The sequence below is a fragment of the Canis lupus genome, chromosome 3 (assembly GCF_011100685.1).
Source record: "Canis lupus familiaris isolate Mischka breed German Shepherd chromosome 3, alternate assembly UU_Cfam_GSD_1.0, whole genome shotgun sequence".
Lineage (NCBI taxonomy): Eukaryota > Metazoa > Chordata > Mammalia > Carnivora > Canidae > Canis > Canis lupus.
In genome coordinates this window covers 58245736-58260581 of record NC_049224.1, presented here as the reverse complement: position 1 = coordinate 58260581, position 14846 = coordinate 58245736, and the positions used below count along the sequence as shown (strand labels likewise).

General features: G+C 52.4%; 1 protein-coding gene across 3 annotated transcripts in view; it reads left to right on the top strand.

The window, feature by feature from the left end:
* The first annotated feature begins 3542 nt into the window (after positions 1-3542).
* Positions 3543-14846, top strand: part of MINAR1 (membrane integral NOTCH2 associated receptor 1) — a 30062-nt gene continuing 18758 nt past the window's right edge. For 2 of the 3 annotated variants that reach the window (XR_005357135.1, XM_038533028.1), the window contains exon 1: positions 4868-4980. The gene's annotated coding sequence lies outside the window, so the exon portion shown is untranslated. Of the gene's footprint in view, positions 3814-4867; positions 4981-14846 lie in introns of those variants that run through there. The other variant, XM_038533029.1, reaches the window with a different exon arrangement.

Sequence of the window (14846 nt, the reverse complement as noted above, 5' to 3'; positions counted from 1 at the left end):
GGGCTCTGCTCTTCCCACCTTGGGCTCTGGATGCCTTTCCCAACTGTTACCAGATTCTTTGGCTCCAGCCTCAAAGTATCAGGCTAGAGCCCGGGGTTGGCCAGTGCCCACTCCCTATCTGCCAGGGTTCAGGGGGAGAGGGGACAGTGAAGTTTCAAAATGAGCTTTCTCCAAAATAAGAAGAGAATTTAGAATCTGGGCAGCCACAAAATAACAAATGTCCTCTGCACCTGCCAAACCTACCACAACAGAGCCTCTGCCTGGAAAGGCCACTTGCAAAGCAGAATAGTAGAAACCAAGGGCTCACATTCAACGAGGGATGTGTCTGGCCCAGGGCCTGGCCTTCTGGAGCCGACCATGAGGCTGCTGGCCTCACCTCAGCCCAAAGAGGCCCCTAGTCTCCAGCCTCATCCGAGGATACTCCCCCAGCATACGGCATTTCCGGAAGCGGGGGCAGTAGGTAGGTAGCCCTCCGAGTGTGTTGATCTAGGATTCATGAGACCTCAGTTCTGGTTTCAGATCCGGTCCTAATTCGCAGCACCACCGACAAGTGTATAGCTCCTTCCAGGGCTCATTCTCATGATTGGCAGTCTGCTACAGCAGCCTTCATCCGTGTCATTAATTCACAGCCAACTAGTTAGGGACCCAGAGTGTACCCCACCTCACCCCAAATTTGTCCCAGAAGTCGATTACCCGAAACCCCTGCCCTGATGAAATCCTTCTGGGAACAGGCAATATATCAAAAAGGCTTTCCTTGGGAAGCACAGGGTAGAGGCCACTGTTCTCCTCTGGTTTGAAAACCAACGTCTGAAATGATCTCTGACATTTATTTCTGCTTGATAGCTCTCTCTGCAAGTCCTCAGATATGAGCCTGGACAAGCGAGGTTTCGTAGGTTGGGATCCAGAAAGCCCCGGGGGGTCAGGGTGAGGCCTGTAAGTGCTGAACTGGCAGGTGGCAGCCAGGGATACAGCAAAGCATCAGACACAGATTCTTGGACTTCACAGAGGAGAGCCGGAGACAGCACCCACACCATGGCATGACTTTGTGGGTTCAAGCTGCTCGCCACTTTGTCCAGCCAGCCGCTGGACAATATCCACTCCAAAAGGAGACTGCAGCTCAGACTCTCAGCTCCGAGGAGGGAACGGGCTCCCTGTGCTTCAAGTCATTGTTTATTGGTACAGGTAAGCTTTTGCCTGGGCGGCCAAGATGCACATCCTCCTTCCCACCCTCCCTCCCTCCCCCTCCTTCTTTCTTTCTTTTCCTTCCTTCTTTTCTTCCTTCTTTCCTATCTTTCTTCCTTCTTTCTCCTGTCATCTTGAAAAGCCACAGACACCTGCTGAATGCCCATCACTAGACTTTTATCTAGTCTTCTCAGTGACTCTTCCCAATGACCCCAGTCTTTCCTGCCCCAGTTCCAGAAGGCAAGACTGAGGCCAGCAGAGGTTACAAAGTGGTGTTGAGTGTTCCCAGACTATCAGCAGGGGAGCGTGGGCCAGAGCCCTTTGTCTGCCGCACTACGTGTAGCACCTTCCCTGATGCTTCAGGACAGCCCAGCATGCCCAGAGGAGACCTAGTTATGATGGACCTAGGAATGTTCTTGCCTGAGTGTCCACAACCTTCTCCCTGCCTTTGCACTGGAGGGAATTCTGACTCTGACCAGCGTGCCCCTTCCCCTCTGGAGGGAGGACCGTAAATGTGGAGATTTAACAAAGCAGAGGGGGAAGGGAGACAAACTGAGGTACAGCGGGGATATGGGAGTGCAGGGGGAGGACAGAGGCTCTGAAGCATAAGAGGTGAGAAGGGATAACAGACAGAGAGAGAGGAAAATGCTGTTCCTGAGAAACTCAGGTAAGGGATCTGAAGGAAGATACTTCTCTTTTGGCCACTGGACTATATTTCATTGAATGGGACACTTTACTGAGACCGGGTCACATTGCTCCCCACAGATTCACTGGGGCTTCACAATCAAGCTCGGATTCTGTATGATGGAAACCATCCATGTGTCTCAGTCCATATATTAAACATAAGTAAAACCCAGCATTTCAAGTGTTAAAGGACTGAGGATAAGTGGGGTTATTTGTCTGTGATCACATAGGTGGTTCATACCACTTAGCAGATGTCTACAGTGAGGCCCTCAGATTCCAAATTCAGTGCTGTTTGGCTTATTCCACACTGGGTCCTCTCCTGTTTCTGAATGGTGTTATGCGGCGGGGGCGGCGGAGGGGGAACGTAGGGGTCTGGGAACACAGTAGAATCAGGGTGGGGGCTGAAATCCACGGGGTTGCTGGGTGCTGATCCCATCCTGTGTTCATGTCTGCTGCTGTCCTCCGTCTCATCCCCTGTCTCCTGTTCTCCAGAAAAAAACAAAACAAAACAAAACAAAAAACAAAACAAAAAAAACCCCACACAACCCTAAAACAAAAAAAGACCTTAGCTTATCCTGGGAATAGAATGCATGACTTTCCATCATTTTGTCCCAACCTTTCCGCGTTGGGTCCATAGATAAGTGGGTGTGATCTAGTGGCACTCTGGCACAGTGGGTGGTGCAGAGAAATGACTCTGGATTATGAGGTCTCTTTCCTAGGTGGGCGAGATGGGGTGGATACAAGGACATCCACTGTGAGTGCACAGAAGGAAAGGGAGTCACAGAATTACTGCCACTTCCCAGAGAGCGACGGGGAGGGGGTGGGGAGCGGCTGGCTGAGGTGCTACTGCACCCCTCCTCTCCTGAGGAGAGTTAGCAGCCAAACAGAAAGTGGGAGGCCTCCTGGGACAGGCTTGGGGGAATCAGGAATCAGGACTTGGAAGGGACGGTATGTTGAGTTCTTTGTGACTATGACCACCACTAGCAAATTCCTGGCTGGAACCCAGTGATTTCAGCGTCAGAGAGCTATGCTCTGCTGGTTCGTTTTATGCTGCTTTAAATTTAAAACATCGTTATCCAAAATGGTTTTTCAGAAGAAAAAAAATGGAATGAACCTCTAGTCTTCCTCAGCTGAACCAGTATAAGGAAAAAGCAGATTTTGGCTCAATCTGAGCTTTAGGAAGTTCTGGTTTTCCCTCCTAGAACCTCTGTGGTGGTACTTCGTGGGGAAACCGTAGGGAGATCGAGAAAGTAGAACTCAGAGCAAGGGGAGGCAGGCACCACACAACTTCCTGTCCGACTGCTCCACGTGGGGGCCGCCACTCTGGTTTTGGGGAGAAACAGAGCAGTATTTTGCTTAGGTCTCCAGTAACCTGTCCTCTGAACATAAAGGGTAGGAGGCCCCTGGAAAGCTCCAGATCTCCTTAGCTACGACCAGACTCCTCACTCTGGCACCCCGTATTCTTTGGGTTTGTGCCTTTCTTGGCCACAAACCACATTCAGACAAAAGACAGAGGCAGTACTATTGCCGAATTTCTAGTCCCCGAGCAAAGTGGAAGGAATGGCAGGAACTCGACTCCCACCTCCCGCCTTCAAGTCCTTTTGTTCTCTCTGCAGGGGAGGTTTGCACTTGCCTGGCAAAAAGGTTCTAAAGGTAAATAAATTTAAAACCTCAAGCGGAGAGGAGCTCTGGGAAAACCCAGCCCTTCCCGGCCTCGCACTGATCGGGAATTAGAGTGTCGGTGGGTCGGCAGGTCCACTTTCAGAGCAGCGCCGGCGGCCGCATCGAGGCAGCGCGGGGCGGAGGCTGGACGGCGATCCGTGTCCCCCGCGTCCCCCGCGTCCCCGGGCCAGGCTCAGACCACAGGTAGCAGTCGCCGCGCTGGCATCCTGGCCGCGCTCCGGGGAGAGCCACCGCCTGCGGCCCAGGGAGCGGCCGGCCGCCGAGGTACCCAGACTTCGGGGGAGGGGGCGTTTCCTTCTGCAACGCCGTCCCACGGGCCTGAAACTCGGACTGTCCTGGTGCTTTCCTTGCCGAGGGGACCAGAACTCCGCGAATGCGAGCCTCCGCGCCTCGGGGACAGGGACGGGCGGTGCGGATGGAGGCGCCCGAGGCCCCACTGCGGCGCACACGGCGACTCGCCAGCGGCCGCCAGGGCCCATCTCCCGCACACCCGCCGGGGTTCTCGGGGGCTCGCGTGTGCGTGTGAATGTGTGTGCGCGTTTGGGGAGGGGGTGGTCACATGACCTCCAGGCTCCAATCTGGGTACCAAGTAAGCCAAGACCCGCCAGGAGGGAAAAATCCAGGAGCGAAGGGACCCCTTGGCCTGGCCTGGCCGAAGACTGCGGAGCCGGAGCCTGGAGAGGGCGAGCCCGGCGCCCCGGGGGGAGGCGAGGCCGCGGGGGGCCCGGTCGGCCGCTGGGGGCCGCAGTCACCTTCAGCTCCGGGGCGCGGGAGCCGCGAACCCCGCTGGTCGCTCCCGCCCGGCCGCCTCCAGCGCGCAGCCTCCGCTCGCGGCCCCCCCGCCCGCCGCCCGCCGCGACCCGGGCCGAGGACGCCGGCGCCCCCCGCCCCCGCCCCCGCCCGCGCCCGCGCCCCCGCCCGCCGCAGCCTCCAGCCGCGCCCCTCCCGGCCCGGCCCGGCCCGGCCCGCCCCGCCGTCCCCGGGGCGCGCGCACTCCCCGCCCGTGCGCCCTGCCGGCTGCGCGCCCCGGGCGGGCACCGAGAGCCGCGCGCCCCGCTCTCCGCCGCCGGCTGCCCCCCGCCCGTGACGCGGCGCGTCGGCCGAGACAAAAGACCGGGGCCGGGCCGCCCGGGGCCACGCGAGCCCCCGCTGGCCGCCCGCCGTCCCGGAGGAGCCCGCGCGCCCGCCCCCGCCCCCGCCGCCGCGCGCCCGCCCCGACCCCGCCCGCAGCCCGGGGGGCGCCGCGCGCCTGAGGTCGGCCCCGGCCCCCACCTCCTCCCGGGCCGGGCGGCGGCACCCGCAGCCCCCGCCCCCGGCACGCACCTCGGGCTGCCCCGGAGCCGCGCGGGGCTCGGATCCATCCCGAGGCGCGGCGTGGGAGGCCGAGCGCAGCGGCGCCGGAGAGCACGGGAGCCCCGCGGGGCCTCGGAGGTAACTTCGGAGAGCCCGGGACGCGCGGGGCGGGGGCTCGGCGGGCGGGACGTGCCGGGCCTTGGGGTCCGCGGTGCAGGCGGCTGGGGCGCGGCGCGCGGGGCGAGGGGGGGAGGCGGGGCGCGGCGGGAGGGCGCGCCCCCTGCCTCCGCGGGGCTCGCGGCTCTGCGGCCCCGTGGCGCTGCGCTCCCCGAGAGCTGGAAAAGGTGTTGGGTGGGGTGGGGGTGGGGTGGGGGCGGGGGTGGGGGTGCGGGCTTGGCCAGACCTGGCAGAGAGATGGGGAATCCGGGCAGAGGCCATGCAGTTTGGGGCAAGTTTTCACAGCTGAAAATTCGCTTCTAGAAAACGATATTTTCAGGGTTAAATATGTGAGCTCTGTGTGCAAAAAGCCTGACACATCAGAGGCGCGAAGTAAGACCGAGAGCTGGACAAACCCCAGGTGGACCCGCCAGTGCCTCCGATTCTTCAATTGAGATTTCCAGTCACGTAGAGGTGGAATGGGATCGTTGTTCTTCCTGGGCAGATAAGGATGTTCAACTTCACCTGCCAGGAAACACAGAAGCCAGGCCTGGGTGGCAGGGAGGGTGCACTCACATACTGTGTGATTCATGCATATGCAGCATCCCTACCTGCTCCAGTGTCCCTGCTAAAGCCACTCTTCCGAGTATTCCTGGCGGGATCAAATCCAGCCAGAGTAATCATTTGTCTGCTCCCCCGGGGTGCCCGGAGCTTCCGGTGGCATTTGAGTAGCTTAACTGTAATAGCGCTCAATCAGCACTGGAAGATTGTAGCTGGAAGACCGTAGCTGTGTTAAATGCTTGTGCACACGTTTGGTGAAGACCTGAGGGAAGGGGAAGCTCCAGAGTCTCTGCTATAAACAATAGAGGTCTGTCTTCAAAAGCTTTACCCCCGTTTCTCTTGTGGACGGGATGATTTCATTGGGAGGGGGCAGAGTTTTTGCTGCTGTGATCTGGAGCTTCATTGCTGGGCTCTGCTGTGATTTTATGCATGATGTGAAGAGTTGCCAGGAGTCTGGCAGCAGCTTTTGGGGCCAGTGAGGCACCCCTTCCTCCAGCACCCCTTCCTCCAGCAAATGAACCGCTGCCATCACCTCTTTGGGATGGAGAGGGTCAGTAAAGGGCCCTTCCTTCCCATCTCTAGAATCACCGACATCAACAGAGCCTGCCCTGCAGGTGGAAGCCGGCAGGCTGCTGTGGCCACGGTTGTCTTTTGGAATGAGCTCTGGGCCACCGGCTCATTGAAAGCCTGGCTGCAGTATTTCGAGCACTGTGGAAGTGAGAGAAGAGAGTAAGAGTGTGTCCGGTGCCTGGCACCGTAGAGAGAGTTACACACTGCCCCCCCCCCCCCCTTAATGGGCTTTCTTCTTGTGTAGCAGAGGAAGGTGGAGCAGGAGGGGGAGTCAAATCTGCAGAAAGAGCAAATTTACAGATTTTCTTAGCTTACTGGAGCCCGGAGGGAAAAACCTTAAATGTCTGGTAAATAAAGTTGGTTTTTATTGTGTGTGTCTGATGAGGTTTGTATAGATCTGGGACTATGTGAAAATAAATATCAGTTGCCAGGGAAAGAATAGATCAAACAGTTTATTTGCATTTCTGATGAGTTTGGTGAGGAAGTGTTGTATAGCACTTAATACTTGGAAGACAGACAAAGAGTTCTTTGTTGGTGGTATGTTCTTTCTGAGTTTTACATATAGAATGTCTTTTTTCCCTGGCTAGTGCCAGAGGCAAAATTGATGAGACTTTCCAGCTTCTAAAAGCCTTTGTATTTATTAACTCTGATCCTCCCTGTGAAGCATTTGTGCTCCACTGAGGGTAGGCTGTGTGTCCTGTTTCTGTCCACAGCACGCAGGACTGGTCTGGGGCTCTTCTTACTCAGGATTTCCAAAATAAGCCCTGTCTCAAATCTTGACAGACTGTGAAGCAGAAAGCAGTGTTGCAGTTTTGGCTTTGCGCCTGCAGGGCCGGGATCCGCTGGCCCGGGAGAAGGAAGGGGGAGGCTCTGCTCTCTGCTCCAGATCCCTTTGCAAATCTGTTGCTAAAGCCCCACTGATTAGCTTTTCCCACTGACATTGGGACGGTAGTTTTGGAACCTTACCTGCAGACTCGGTGTTCATTGAAATTAAAAAAAAGAAGAAGAAGAAAGAAGAAAAAGAACACACACCGTAGAGTTTGGAGACAAGCAGAGGCAGTGAGGGGCCAGCTTCAGGCATGCTCCTAACTCATCCTATGACGTTGATGAGTTACTTAACTTTCCTGCATGTTTATAAGCATGAAATGAGAGCACATCGGATCAGATCATTAATCCCCTTTCTCTTTTTAAAATTAAATATTCTATGACAATTGAGTGTGCGAAACAGACTAAAGAGTGGGGAGCAGCCTACTCACTCCGGGTGTGACTTCTCAGGCACCCTTCCGGAACCCCTAACGGCTCCACAGGACACAGTTTGAGAATCACTGGAAGGCTTCTCTCTAGAACATGGCATATTTTCTCTCTGTCTGTTGGAAACAAAATACTGTGGTTACCTCATTCTGTATTATAAATGTTTCCCTGGCACCGATCCTTCTCCACAGCTAGCTCTGTCCCCAGAGGAGCCTCACCATTGCTGCCCTAAATCTCCTGGGTCTGGCCCTGTGCCCAGCAGGTGAGTAGGGTGCTTAGTAGGGACTTGCTGGATGAATGAGGAAAAGAGTTATTCTGAGGGAACAGTGACTGGTAGTCGGGCTCTGCTACCGTGTGAATCTTAGGAAGGCAGGGGCTTTATCTGTTGCTGTGTCTCCAGCATCTAGGACACTGACTGGCTCATTGTAAGAAAAACTTAACGTGGTTAGAGCTGTTAACTGGGCTTTTGAGAATTCTAATGTGGGGAGTGGGTCATCCACACACTGGCAGTTCCTGGACACCTGGGTTCGGTTCACTTCTGACTTAATCTCCTTGAGACAGCATCAGATTCCACGGCTTACGGGCTCAGTCCTACAGACGGTCCCCACCCCATCCCCGCTTGACACACCAGCCAGGAGCCCTGGGTTGTTACCTGTGCTTCAGATTGGTTGCTGGCCACACAGCGGAGGTCCCAACTGCCTCCTCCTTAGGCTCAATTAATTTGCTAGAATGGCTCACAGAAACACTTAACGTTCACCAGTTTATTAAAAGATATTAATCAATAGCCAGGTGAAGAGAGATGCAGGGCAAGGTCCCAAGCAAAAGAACTACAGTCCTTTTAGAGCTAGGGGCCCAGCTTGGTGGAACATGGAGATATTCTGGTTCCTCGAACATGGAAGCTGTCTGAAAAGGGGGCAGAAAGCTCTCCTCTTGGGGTTTTATGGAGGCTTCGTGACCTGGTCACCATTGACTACATCAGTGGCCATTGACTCAAGCTCCAGCCGCTCTTCCCTCTTAGAGATTGGGGGTAGGACTGGAAGTCCCAACCCTTGAAATTAGGTGATTGGTCCTCCTGGAAACCAGCCCCAGCCCTTGGGTAGGATCCAAAAGTCACCTTCCTCAAAAATAAGACACCCATTTCACCCTTATGGCTCTGAAGCATTGTCAGGGTCTGTGGATGAAGGCCCAACATATTTGAGAAGTTTATATTTCGATTATCTGAAGGACCAAATACATATATATTTTTAAATGATTACATTGCACCTAGGAACGGGATTTCTACAAGAGGTAATAAGCAATATATGTACGGCTATTCTGTTCATAAATGTTCGGACACTTTCTCCTTCTGGGCACACATAGGATTGCATTTTCCAGCTTCTGTGAAGTTAACCATGTCCGTGTGCCTTGCTTGGCTAGAGAGATGTGCATGGGAGCTTTCAGACGTATAAGATGTTTCACCATAGTCTCCTTTTCCTCTGCTCCACTGGTAGTGAAAGCTCTAGAAGCTGGCCGCTCCCTCGGTCTGAGTCCTGGATCACAGATGACATGGGGTGCAGACCCTAGCTTACTCACACAGGATGTGTTAGAGTCCCTGGAGTCTGGGGACTGTGAATCCCCGCAGCAGGACCTGCCCATCCCGACAGGGGCAGTGCATACAGGGCTCAGGATAAGGCTGGCCTTGGTTTGGAACCCATCGGGAGGGCCCATGGCTACTGAGACAGGGCTTCAGGGGGGATCAGCACTGGGGTGTGGCCGCTGCGTGAGGATGTTGTCATCATTAGCTGGGTGGAGAGGTCGTTTGGGGATATACCCAGGTCACTGTTTTTGAGAAGGACCATGACAGCCCAGAGCCTGGTGAACCGGCCATGACACGCTGGCTCCAGTTTGGGGGGAAGAAAGTGAATCTGGTAAATGTGTTCACAGACCAGGGAGATTAGGAGCCAGATAATAAAAAGAAGCTGTGTCGTGACCTTGGAATCCAAGCTAAGAGAGCCTGTGGAAGGAACTGAAGGGCCAGTGTTGAGTAGCTGTGACCTGTGACGTGTCATCTGCTGGCCCAGTGGGCTACACACATGTGCACATGTGTCATCAAAGCATTGAGAGTGGATCTGTTGGACGTGCTCATAGGTGCTGTTGCTAGAGCTCTGCGTGTGAGTTCTGCATGCCCCTAGCCAGCAGGAGCTTCTGAGTGGCCTTCCCACCAGTATGGCCAGCAGGCACAGCGCTGAGCACCCAGCATCCCCTTTGCCTGGACTGTCCTCTGTGCGTCCCCCCTGCCATTCACCTTCTGTTCTGGAGCAGTCATGACCCCGTGGCTGATGGGCAGTGGCTACCATGTGGAGCCTCTGTGAACACGAGAATTTCAAAATAGGAAAGCCTCCTGCTGGAAGCTAAACGTGCAGGCTTTATGGGTCCTTGAGGGGACTTCCATAAAGAGCTGAGAACACAAGCCAGAGAGGTCAACAGACCAGTGGGGGCTGATGGGCGTCCCATGAGCACAAGGGGCTATGACTGTCACGGAAGCCTGCAGGGAGTTGGCAGTGCCGAGAAGCCAAGAAGAGCACGGAGCTGGGGGGAGTGGGGAGACCTTCCTCAGCGTGGCGGCTGGGGGGCAGTGTGTGGGCGGTAAGTGGGCAGTGAGTGGGGTGGACAGTGGGTGGACAGTGGGTAGGCAGAGAGTGGGTGTGAGTGGGCATAGATAAAGACTGGGTGTGGGCAGTGGTCTGTGGGCTCCTCCTCTCTGTCCCCATCGCCACGGGAGCTCGCACTGAGCTGTACTGACAGCTGTCTGCTGGTCTGTCCCCACTGAGCTGGGAGACCCTGGAAGGATGGGACTGCACCCTTCTTGGTGTCAGCCTGTGACTAGCATCGTATCTGGCCTAGGCCTGGTATGTCTGTGCATACCATCGGGTGAGGGAGGGAATGAGGTCCTGCTGATCTCTGCAGGGGTGTGGAAGGCCTGACCCTGCACAGCCACAGGAAGGAAGAGAAGACCACGATTCAGTCCCCCCACAGCCTGAGTCTGAGTCTACCACATGGTGTGGCCACTGAAAAGATCCTCAGAGCTCGGCTGAGGGAGGGGACAGTGTTCTGCACGCCACCATAAGGAAGCTCTCCTTGAGAAGTGCAGAACCAGTAGGGAATTATTTAAAGAACCACGGGTCGTGGCACCACGGTGTGACTCGTCCAGAATCCCCAAGCAGCTGCCCACCATCCCAGAGCCTCTCGGGGATCTTCACCAATATAGATTTCCAGGCTTTGCCCAGGGCTGCCCAGTAGGAATGTCTGGGCTGAGCACCAAGCCTCCGTTTACCCCACATTTTACACCTGCTGTGGCAAGTTGCCTGGAGGGGAGAGGGGACCTGGGTTTGAGCTGACCTGAGTCACAGGATGGAGCTTGCAGCCGAGTCTCATCAACGGAAAGGACTCAATGGCTGCAGCCGGTCGTGGATGGCTGGTTGGAGGAACCGGGATGGAGGAGCCACCTGCAGATCCTGGGAAAGCTGCCCCGATGTGTGACCCCTTGGGGAGGGGGGAGGCTGCCTTCTTCTGGCAGGGAGTGGAGGGCACTGCAGGTACCTACTCCGAAGGTCGGGCCTGCTGTGGGCTCCAGGAATGGGGAGCAGGATGAGGCAGCATGGCCAGCCACATTTCCCAGATTTTAGGACGTGTTTCGGGATTGCTGCCTGGGACAGTCCTTGTTCACACCACCAGAAATTCTTCTTGTTCTCCTCGGTCGCCCATCAGTAGCCAGTTCCCACTGACGGGCAGGGCCAACCAAGTCATATTTTATCAACTAGGGCAAAGCCTTCGCCCTCTGGGAAGGATGTCGTGCTTCCAGTTACATCTACTGTACATGTGAGAAAATGTGTGTGTGGGGGGTGAGCTTTCCTTCCGTCCGGGGGCTCTGGTGCCCAGGGATTTGGGTCCCCAGGGGGAGGAACCCATGGCAGGCTCAGGAAGGAACCTCCCCAAAGCGGCCTGCGGCCAGCCCCCAGCACCTCAGGCTTCATTAGGGTACCTGGCGGCAGAAGGGACTTTGCAGACGTGCATAAGTTAAGGACCTTGCAAAGGGAATTGTCCTGGCCATCTGGGTGGCCACTGCCCTCAAGCGGGCAGGAGAAGGCAGAGGAGTCGCAGAGGGAGCCGCAACCATGGGAGCGCAGGTGGGAGCCACGCGGCTGCTGGCTTTGGGGATGGAGGAGGGGGCCGCGAGTCAAGGATATCTGGATCTGAGCCCTGTGAAACCCTGAAACCCAGGTGGACTTCTCGCACCTGGCAGCCTCAGATGACAACGTCCGAGATGATCTGTATTTGCCGCCAAAGTGCGGGGAGGCAGACCCATGGCATAGCTTCATCTGACTTCTGGAGAATCCACACGATCTTCACCATGGCCCGTGTTCTCGAATCCTAGAATCTACCCTCTTGAAACTCAAGCCACGGAGCCCAGTTTGGGAAACACAATAGCAAAAGTTCAACACGGTCTCAAGAGCCCATCAGGCACAGGAGTCACAGAGCCATATACCTAGTTGTCAGGAGGCCACACGTGGGATCAGGGATGCACGTTTACATTTATTGCAGGTGTGAAAACAGCTAACACAAATTAACACAAAGTATAGGGAGTTTGTGCAGGAGAGGACGGAAAAACTTTCCCGGGTAAAAAGTGAACCAAGGGATTCTTGTACTGCTATGCAACACTTTGGCTTCCCTGGCATCACCTCCCCCCACCCCCCCCAACCCCAAAAATGCTGTCTGTCTATACGTCTCCATTCTGCCGCCATCATCGGGTCCAGGGCCTCACCCGTCCTGGGAAGTCAAAGAGGGGAGGCTGGTCTGGGGATGATTTCAGGCAGAGAAAGGGGAAGTTAAGGGACCTCCTACTTGTTACTAATATTTTGCCCTAAAATGAGACACGAGTGATGCCTGAGCATTAGGAAGGTATTCTTGGAGACATTTTGATAAAGTAATCATTTTGGAGCTAAATATTATGTGAGAGGTAATATACTAGTACATAATAATTCTTTACATACCATATCTTATAAAGTGCCTCCGCGGCCAGCCAAACATGCCACTTATGCTTCTGCCCCAAGGCCTTTGCACTAGCCGTCCCCTCTGCCTTGGACACTTGGTTTTCTCCTCATGGAAAAAAGGTAGGCACCTGGTTTATTCTATATATATGCAGGGACTTCATTCAAATGCAGTTTTCCCCTGAGGACGTCTTTGACCATTGTATTTAAAATTGTGACTTCCATCTGCCCTATTCTTTCTGTGTTTTCCTCTCTTTTTCTCCATAGCACTTTGCATCTCTACTGTACTATATGTTGTGCTTGTTTATTTTGCTTATCTCCCCACCTAGAACATAAGTTTACTAGGGGAGTTTTGTTTTATTTTGGTTTGCTCTGTATCCCGCTGTATTTCTACCAGCTAAAATAGTGCCTGGCACATACCAGTTACAAAATAAAGATCTTTTGAATGAAAAAAAAAAAAATGGATGTCTCATTTGACCCTTTTAGTGATCCCAGGAGCAGGAAGTGATGCCTTCCTTTTCTAGAAGAGAAAACCAAAGGTCATAGGTGATAATTTACTCCCCAATTTAGGTTGCTGGGATCTGCCTAAAATTTTTTCCTCTTTATTTTTCATTAGAAAGTCAGTTATTCAGAACATTTGAGTCATACAGACCTGAGACAAAAGGAGGAAAAAAAAGCACCCAGGGACAATTAGTATAAGTTTTGGTATATAGAGATGTATACATATAAACAACTGCATATCATATTACAATGTGCCATTTAGTAGCATGCTTTTTTACTTAAGAAGATGTCATTAATATTTAACATGTCAATAAATATACTTTTGCAACATGATTTATTAATGTGCTGCATGGTATTTCAGCACATTAATGTGATATGCTGAAATCACGACCAGTTTTTGGATACAAAGGTTATCACAAAGATGATATTTTCTTCTTATAAGCAGCATTGAGGAGAATGTATCTGTAGCATTTTTCTTTTTACGTGTATCTGATTATTTCGTTTAGAGAAATACCTAGAAGTATAGATTTGTTTTATTTAAAAATAGGTATGTTTTCATTTTAGGTTTTAAGTTTCATTTTAAATTTTACTGCTGATTACTTCCTGTAACAGTCACACAGATGTGTACCTCTCCAATGATACATGGGGATGCCTTCTTTCCCATAGCCATTCCCCTCCCCCCCCCATAGGGGTATGAGCCTTCTTAACCATTTCCAATCCATCAGGCAAAAAGCCCACATCTTGTAGTGCCTCCCCACCTCATAAAGAAATCATTTCAAATACTTTCTTTAGATTTATAAATAATAAGGTAGTCAAATTGCTGTGTTAGTTTGCTTTACTTATTATGACATACATTATTTTCTTTGCTTTTCTTTCTTTGTAGATTGACTTTTTTTTCTTTTGGACTGCTCCTTCTTTCCTGTTAGTATTTAGAGCTTTAAGTAAGATGCCAAAAGCTTCTGCATTCAGGTTTGTTTGTTATGTTTTTTTTCAATTTTCATGATGTTTATTGGCATTGGAAGTAGTCATTTCCATTCATCCAAACTGATCAGTCTTTTTCTCCATGATTTCAACTTCTGGAATCTTGTATGGAAGATGCTTACATGACCTGCCATTATCTATATCCTGACAAAAATTTCCTTCTTTTTATTTTATCCATAACTTCCTTTTGTGTATGGCAAGGACTGAGAGCTAACTTAATTTTTTTACCTGCTGGTTAACCAGTTATTCCAATAACAATTATTGGTGCATTTATGTTCTACTGAATAAAGCAGTGTTTTCTCATGGACTCGAAAGGCTTCCTTTGTCATATAGTCAGTCCTGCTGCTTCTTGTCTTTCTATTCTCCATTGATTTATCCATCAAATTATAATTATAGGAGCTTTGCACTAAGTTTCAATATTTGGCTATCCAAATTGATTGCCATTTTGACCAGAGCATCTAACTAAGTATCTTAAAGCAGATAACTTTTTAGTGTTCCCTCCAGCACACAGGACCTCTCACCATAAAAATGCAAAATCAATGAATATGAATAACAGCAAAACACAGTCTTGTTGATTTTCTTAGTTACTCATCTTTATAGCCTTATTTATAAAAATTTTCTTTTGGCGGTGCCTGGGTGGCTCCATCAGTTGAGTGTCCAACTCTTGATCTCAGCTCAAATCTTTTTTTTATTAAAGATTTTATTTATCCATGAGAGACACACAGAAAGAGGCAGAGACATAGGCAGAGGGAGAAGCAGGCTCCCTGCGGGGAGCCCGGTGTGGGACTTGATCCCAGGACCCCAGGATCACGCCCTGAGCTGAAGGCAGATGCTCAACCATTGAGCCGCCCAGATGTCCCTCAGTTCAAGTCTTGATCTCAGAGTCTTGAGTTCAAGCCTCACATTGAGTTCCACGCTGGGTGTGGAGCCTACTTACAAAAATACCTTTCTTTCCTT